The sequence below is a fragment of the Pithys albifrons genome, chromosome 2, assembly GCF_047495875.1.
Source record: "Pithys albifrons albifrons isolate INPA30051 chromosome 2, PitAlb_v1, whole genome shotgun sequence".
In the NCBI taxonomy this organism is placed as follows: domain Eukaryota; kingdom Metazoa; phylum Chordata; class Aves; order Passeriformes; family Thamnophilidae; genus Pithys; species Pithys albifrons.
In genome coordinates this window covers 99498920-99506825 of record NC_092459.1, presented here as the reverse complement: position 1 = coordinate 99506825, position 7906 = coordinate 99498920, and the positions used below count along the sequence as shown (strand labels likewise).

The 7906-nt window shown below is 44.9% G+C and overlaps 1 long non-coding RNA gene across 2 annotated transcripts; it reads right to left on the bottom strand.

The window, feature by feature from the left end:
- Positions 1–628: 628 nt before the first annotated feature.
- On the bottom strand, positions 629–7678 carry LOC139683961 (uncharacterized). 2 transcript variants are annotated; one of them, XR_011699834.1, is made up of 3 exons: positions 7579–7678; positions 5997–6155; positions 629–2672 (listed from the first exon to the last, which is right to left on the bottom strand). It is a non-coding gene; the product is annotated as an uncharacterized lncRNA (long non-coding RNA). The 2 variants fall into 2 exon arrangements; XR_011699835.1 differs by lacking the exon at positions 629–2672 and adding an exon at positions 4924–5507.
- Positions 7679–7906: the final 228 nt, after the last annotated feature.

The following is a 7906-nucleotide window of genomic DNA, read 5'->3' as shown; positions in this document are numbered from 1 at the left end:
GAAAACCCCCAAGTATTATAGAAAATTGGGTGAACATTAGACTTTCAGTTTGAGAAATCAGGTTGCTTTAGTACCAAAGACCCAAATATATTAGTCAAAAATAGAAACAAAAAAAACCCCAAACCAAACCAAAAATAAAAACAAAACCAAAAAAATTAAAAAGAAACTCTAAGGTGCCAGGAGCCTTTGGCAAAGGATCTGAAGAAACTCTTCTGGGAATCATAATGTAATGTTTAAAGGTTATCAGATCACAGAGGTTTAACATCTTACTGCCTGCTGTTAGCCTCAGAAGGAACTTGTGTCTTGATGAGTGTCCTTCTGAAAGCCTGAGTGATCAGCCTTCACATCAGTGCAACGCTGTTGTGCCATGACTCTGTTTCCCACTCCTGCATCTCAGGCCAGTCTAGTTCTAGAATAAAACTCCTTTTCCAGCGTGCAGAAAAAGTATTTTGGGGCTAAATTATTGCTGGTGTCTTATGTTCTTTATTACAGTAGCTATTTGAAGCTTTATGAGGTCTTAAGCCTGAGAGCAAGTGCCAGAGTTGATGTACCAGCAAACAGTTACATATTGGATGAAGTGGTGAAGACATTTTACTATATAAATGTATGAAGTTACACCAAGAAATCTTTTCTCTAATTTTGTGGCTCTTTATTTCTGATATTAATACTATGCACCAACAAAGATGGAGAAGCTTGTACATAAACTTGTATTTTAAGCAAAGGTACAGTTGCAACAAAAACTAGTGATTTGTCTTAAAATAAGGGGCACTTAAATAGTAAGGGCAATGACATTCTTGTGACACTAACCTTTAACCTCTTGCCCAAAGCAAATAAGGAGGGTCTGGTTCACTTGCTTTTTTAAACACAGACTTGGAAAACCATAAATTCCTGATTCAGAAGGGGAAAAAAATTACTAAGTAATCCCAGGGCTCCAATGAGCTATTCACAGACTTAATGTTGAGATGTAATCTGGTCATTATGTAATAATTTCCCCTCTCTGCCCATTTGAGAGTGGATGAGATACCACAGTCTACATGCCTGGTCTTGAATGTTTAGTTCCAGGTGTGAGAGCTCACTGCAATATAACCCTCCAGAGAAAACAGAAGTCCTATCAAGAAAGGACTAATGTACATGTCATTCTGGGAGAGACAAGTCCTAATTCAAAGGATAGGCAATAGAAGGTGTTGTGTTACCCCACGCAGGGCTAGGCTTTAGGAGCTATGTGGGAGTTGGCAGACACAATTAACAAGTCTGAAATAACAATTGCCTTGAGAGCCAGCAAGAAGTAAAAGGCAGGGGAGCGGCCCTCAAGTAGGAAAAGTAAAATAACTGCAACAATAGAAGGATAAATCTAATCTCACATGAAAACACCAATAACCCACCTGAGACCTGGACATGAAATCAACACACTAATACTAAGGAACACACACCACAGGAGAACTCTCTAAACAACAAGCATAGAAAGCTTCATGGAAAAAAATCAGTGATAGGCTTTTCTGTGGAACACCTGCCAGCTCCTGCTGCACACAATAGTCAGAAGGGGATTTCATAAAGAGTGAATACTTATGTCTATCAAGACATGGAGAAAAAAAAGAAAAGTGCAAGCACATTGTTATTCTGTTCACTGCAAGCCCAGTGAAGCACTGACATGGTGGCCTACTGTCTTCCCAAAGCCTGGCTACACATAACTTCCTAATAGATCTGAAAATGACTGATATGTCACAGTATACTCAGACAGATTTTACAAGATGATATCTAGGATAGTCCCAGACAGATAAATCATGCATGCAAAGCAAGTCTGACATGTCAGATTCACAACATATGCAATATTGTCTTGCTGTACATGCTCTGAGAAGTTGCACAGCATGTACCAGTCTGGCATCACACCTCTTGCACATGCACGTTTTATCTGCCCATACAGAGAAGTCTCAGTTCTCCCAGCACCTGGCATCCTGCATGTCCTAAAAGACACCTATGGCAACAGAATACAGGGAAACCATGGCATGTGTTTCCATTCCATGAGAAATTGCATTGACCATGTAAAAATATGACACACCCTGTATTAAACAGGACGTTCTGTACCACATGGGATTCTCAGCACTTTCTGACATTTATCTTTGTGACCACACCATGCTGTGATTGCCCAGGAGAGTGCAAAGGTCAACATCAGTGTATGCACATGAATTTGGTGGACAGAAGACACAGTGTGATTACCTAATATTTAATTAGGTTGCAACAATAGCACTACTGCCCTTACCCTTGCCACGTGAGCTCACCTGCAAGGCAACATGATGACCCTACTGAAGCTTTGGGACACATTATCAGTAACCCCTGAAACATGACAGTACTGTTCCCTCCATACCACAAGGATTCTTCTAGGAATTGTATTTGTAATCACAGCAAAATGAAAGTTGCAGGTCATTGATTTAACTGCATGCTCCAAAAGCAAAACTACGTTGCTCAAAGCCTTGTCCAGTCCAGTTGTACCTCCACAGAGTGAAAGTCCACAGCCACTCTGGGAAAGTGTTCCACTACTTGACCACTCTCACTTTGAAATTTTCTTTTCTTACACACAATTGGAGTATCTCTGGGTGCAACTTCCCACTTTGGTCTGTTGTCCTGTTGGTGCTCATCTTGGAGAGAAGCTTTGTGCTGCTTCCCTATAATTCCCTCTGGAAGAGTAAACACTGTAATTAGATGCTGATGTAGCCAAACCCACTTCCTCATACAGCACATACTCCAGCCTCTACCACCTGAGCAGCCTCCACTGAGCTGGCAGTTACTGGAGGACCCCAGGCAGAACAGTGGGTATCCAACGTGGCCTCACCAGTGCTGTACAGAGAGAACGTCCCTGCAGGGTATACCCATAATGCAGCCCTGTAGGGGCTGAACTCCCACCAGGAATTTCTTTTGTCCAACAGCATGGCCAGGCTCTTTTCTGCTGTGCTACTCCCAGTTGGTTCTCAGCCTGTAGTATTCTATGAGAATAGTCTGTCCCACATTCAGGATTTTGCACTTGGCTCTGTTGATCATCACAAGGCTCTCACTGGCCCACTCCTGCACCTTGCCAAGGCTACTCTGAATGGCAGCTATGGCCTCCAGTGTATCAGCTGATCCCCCCACCTTGGCATGGAGATGAGCTGAAAACTTGCTGAGGGTGCATTCTGTCCCACCTGCTGAGTGGTGAATATATCAAACAGGATTTGCTCCAGTCTTGATCCCCAATCCCTCCTAACTGGCCATCAGTCAGACTTCAAACCAGTTAGACACTACCCTTCAAGCCTGGTGGCACAGTCAGTTTTTCACATGCACAATGTGCCCATTCCATCCACACCTCCCCATTTAAAAGCTCATTGAGGAAGCCTCCCAAAAGCCTGAATAAAGACAAGTTAAATGGCAGACTCTGTCTTCCCCTTGACCGCTAAGCCCAAAGTCAGTGACAGTCAGACATAACTGAACTTAAAGATGTTACATTTTCCTTTGCTTCAGTCATCTGCAGTCTTCTAAACACCACAGCCTTTCAAATGTCATAGGGAATGTGCACACAGTAACACTGGTCAGCTCCCTCAGCACTTAAATGCAGGCCATCTGGTCCAGTGGGCACCCAGCTTGATAGAGTGGATTTTCTGTGGGTAGTCTCCCTCCCACACCAAACCCTGCTACCAACCACAGAAGCTTCAGATATGTGGAAGGGGTTTTTTCCAGTAAAGCCCAAGGTGAATGAGTCCTTGAGTATCTCAGCCTTTTCCTTTTCCTTGACCTTTATGGGCAGGTCAGTGACCCAGTTCTGCAGCAGGCCTGCATTTTTCCCATGTCTTTTGCTGCTAATTCACCTGTGGAAGCTCTTTTTGATGCCCTTCACCTTGTCTTTCTCTTGCAACTCCACTCAAGTTTTGGCTTTCCATATTGCACTCCCCTGCTTAAGTAGGGATCATTCTCTACATGAAGTGATGGAATCTCAGGACAGTGTAATTTGCTTACTATCTGCTGAACGCTATCCAGAAATGCTGTTTAAGGAAGGTGGTTGTCTTTCATCTATATCTCATCATTTGGAAGTTGTAAACATATCCAGGTGCCTGTTTAAGCATTTATTTAGCTGGTACTCTGGAAAATGTCATTGTTCTAAATTATTCTTTCTTCCTTTGTTCTTTGTTGTTAGTTGGTTTGTTTCCAGTAACCTCAAATTTGGTGCAGAAGAAAAGTATACACACATACATACCTGATAGGAGGGAATCAAATGATTAATTACCTTCATCATGCAACTTTGACTGCTAAGCTGTCTTTCCAGGATTTTCTCTAATATTTCATAGTATTTTAGCTCTGCTGAAGCAGCCTCACATGATTATTATCAAATAACCTAAGCCCTTAATGAGAGTTCCTTCCTATTATTCAGATCAAGCCAAAGTTTTATTAGTTCTAGTCAGGCCATAAAAGATAAATTGAGGAGTTTTTTTTCTTTTTTAACTTCCAAACCTAGAAAATGTAAGTGTTTCTTGCTGTTCAAGCACTTGTATTTAGTCTAGAATGTCCCGAGACACTCGTCTTACAATTAAAGATAGCACTTATTCAACATATTCCACACTGGTCACTTCACTGGTTGTTTTTGATAAAGAGTGATGAGTCTCTTCAGATTTTTAAACTGTTACAATAACTAATAAGTGTTTCTGCAGCATTTTTCAGTTAAAGATGTGGCTCTCTACAACAGGAAGTTGTATGAATTACAATATAGTCAGAATTGTACACATTCTGAATAGTTATGTATTATGCCTCTACTTCAGTAACTTGGCTGATATTACAACTGTATTTAAGTTTGCCAAAATTAGTCTTTAAAATTTCCCTTCTGAGTGTTTATAAGTTTTTCACCTTTTATAGCTGAATTGTTGCATTTATTCTCTACGTTTGGGAAACTTCAAAGGCGCCTTACGATGAACACATACCTCTGTTACTACAACAGAGTCATCTCTTACAAATGTATTTACCAGTTGATTCGCCCAATTGCTCAAAAAGCTGCATGTTTATTTGGATTACTAAATCTTCTCTCTCTCATACACATGTGGAATAGAATCAGGATCCAAATCAGGCTTGGCTGATGAAAGACTGACAAAGCTGGTGCCACCCCTTTCCCGATTCCCTGTTTCCTGCTGCAGTATGGGGAGGAAGGTCTGCCAGCCACAGACCTGTCTCTCAAGATCCCCTCCTGGTGACTGGGAAAGGCCTAGGAGAAGGAAAAGTTCTTCTCTATGACTAGGAAAGCCATAGGTGACAAAAGAGGACAGGAGTAGAAACTGCTCCAGGAACTTTACACACACGGGCTAGGATCTGCCTGAGGCACAATCACATGTGGGATTCTGAATCATTCCCCTTCTACACCTTTTGTCACCAGGGATCACAAGAAACTTTCAGATGCCTCATCCCAGCTCCTCCTGGCACAGGAGCCACGGTCTGTACCATCCTGACAATATTGACTTTCTTCCTCTAGCTCTTTGTTTCTGTTGGGGTATCTTCTCCTACAGGGAAGGAGAATATGTGTTTGAGGGGTGGAGGGGGAGAACTTTCAATACAATCAATACAGCAATAGGTACCTCTTAAAGGTTATCTTTTAGGTTCTTTTCAGCCCCAAACATTACTCTTGCTCCCTGAGAGTATTTAATTGAAATGAGAGAGGGAAACTGCAACTCTGTGAGACCCTTTTCTACCACAGGTGGGTACACAGAGCCACTTGCCCATACAACATCACCCAGCTACAGGAAAGTGGTTCTGCATTTCTTTCATCACAGACACACTCTGGAGTGTGGGAGCAGCAAGCCACACGCATGGAACAAAAGCAGTGCCTGACGAGAGCAGCCTGGCTCTCCAGGAGATGTGGGAGCACTGTGGCAGGGCCACCAGCTGGAGGGACAGTGGTACCAACTGGTACAACATCAAGGGGTTTTTACCTCCCCCTTCCGTCCCGGACGCTGAGGCACAGGGCAGGAAAGGATGATGATCAACTTTACCTTCCTGAAAATCTAGTCTTGATCTTCAGAGTTGACTTTCCAGGTGCCTTCACAGGGTATGTGCTGCTCTCTGTACTGTTCCTGTCATCTTTACTCAAATCTTTGAATTACAAATTCAGTGATGACATCTGGGGAGGACTGAGGAGGAACTCAGGAATGCTGAAAAGATGGAGCAGTGGAGATGAGAGGATATACAGCAGTGGTGAAGTGGCTAAGACACAAGCATTGTCTTCTCCAGCAACGGTGGGTGAGGTAAATAACACAAAATCAACATTCCCCTCTCTGGGATACCAATGTTGAATTTAACCCTGTGGCCACACCTAGGCAGAGGTCAAGAACAAAGCTCTTCCCAACCTCTCCCTCTGGTGTAAGAGTGCTTTGGCTGTTATCAGCCAAATACCTTCTGAAGACTCTAAACAAGGCCAAGGTATCTATTGAAACTGGCCAGGCCCTTCACGTGGTCTCATCTACTTCTCTGGTTTAATTTCTTTCATGGATTTTGTCCCTTCACAGACTTCTCTACTGGTCTTGGGCCAGTGATTTCCCCGTCAGACTTTAGTTCATCGTCATTATCATGGTTAGGCTTCGCAAACGAAGATTTGGGAAGGGCTCTACCCACACTTGCTGCAAATGTGCTGGTGGCTAAAGAGGCCAGTGTGGGATAGGCAACCAGACTTCATCACACATGAAAAAAAGCACTACTGTCCAAACTTCCTAGTTTAACCTAAGTTGGTGCTCCTAAAACCTCAGCTTCTGAAGGGGAAGATGATTAGATGTTAATCTCAGCTTTCATTAGGGAAAAAAAAGTTTTGTTATTTCCCTTTGGGTTTTGGAGAAAAACTTGAGCGTACCAAAGATAAAAATTACAGGCTCTAAACCAAGTAACATACAAAGTAATATTTCAAGATGCTATTTTTAAAGACCAAGATTTCACTCATCTCGTGACTTTTGAACAGAGACTTGGCTCAGGATTTGACTTTGCCTTCCGTCACACAGGAGGGACAGCAATGAGACATCTCAGGGCAGAGACTGGGACCCCCCAAATTCCCAGTGTCTTCCAACAGCCTGTCCTGACAAATGCACCCGAGCTTTCAACATTTCTGGAAGATCTGCAGCAAAACTGCCATTTCTCCCCTTTTTTCCATGCCCATGCATGCAGTGACTAGGAATGACAAGACCAGCAGTGGGTCTGAAACCCTCCAGTGACCAACCTGGGCAATTCCAGGATGTGACTTCATTGAGCATTTCCCTGTTTTAAACCAACGCAAACATAGAATCACAGAATGTTAAGGGTTGGAAGGAACCTTAAAGATCATCTAGTCCTGACCCTGCTGCCATGGGCTGGGGCACGTGCCACCAGACCAGGCTGCTCAAGGCCTTACCCAGCCTGGCTTTGAACACTGCCATGGCTGGGGCACCCCCAGCCTCCCTGGGCACCCGTTCCAGCACCTCACCACCCTCACTGTAAAGCATTTCTTCTGCATACCTAACCTAAACCTCCTCTTTTTATTCCATTTGTGCCCATTGCTCCTTAGCCAACTCGCACCAGGAAATTACCCTATGCCAGAAACTCCCGGGTCACCTGCACCGGGTGTGCCAGGGCCAGCGGGTGCTCGCGAGCCAAGCCGGGCGCCCACCACACTCAGCTGTCCCGCCGCGGGGCTGCGGCCCGGGGGACACCCGAGGGGACACGACGGGGACACCCGGGGGGACTCCCGGGATCCCCTCGGGCACAACGCCCGCGGGCCCCGCAGGCGCCGGGGGATCCCTGGTGGGCGGGCGGTACCGGCAGGACACTCCTGTGACCCCCGGGCCAGCCCTGTGCCCCCAGGCCGGGCCGCCACCGCCCCCCGCAGCCGTGGGGCCGTGCCCACCGCGGCCCCGAGCGGCGGAAGTGTGTGTAGGGGGCA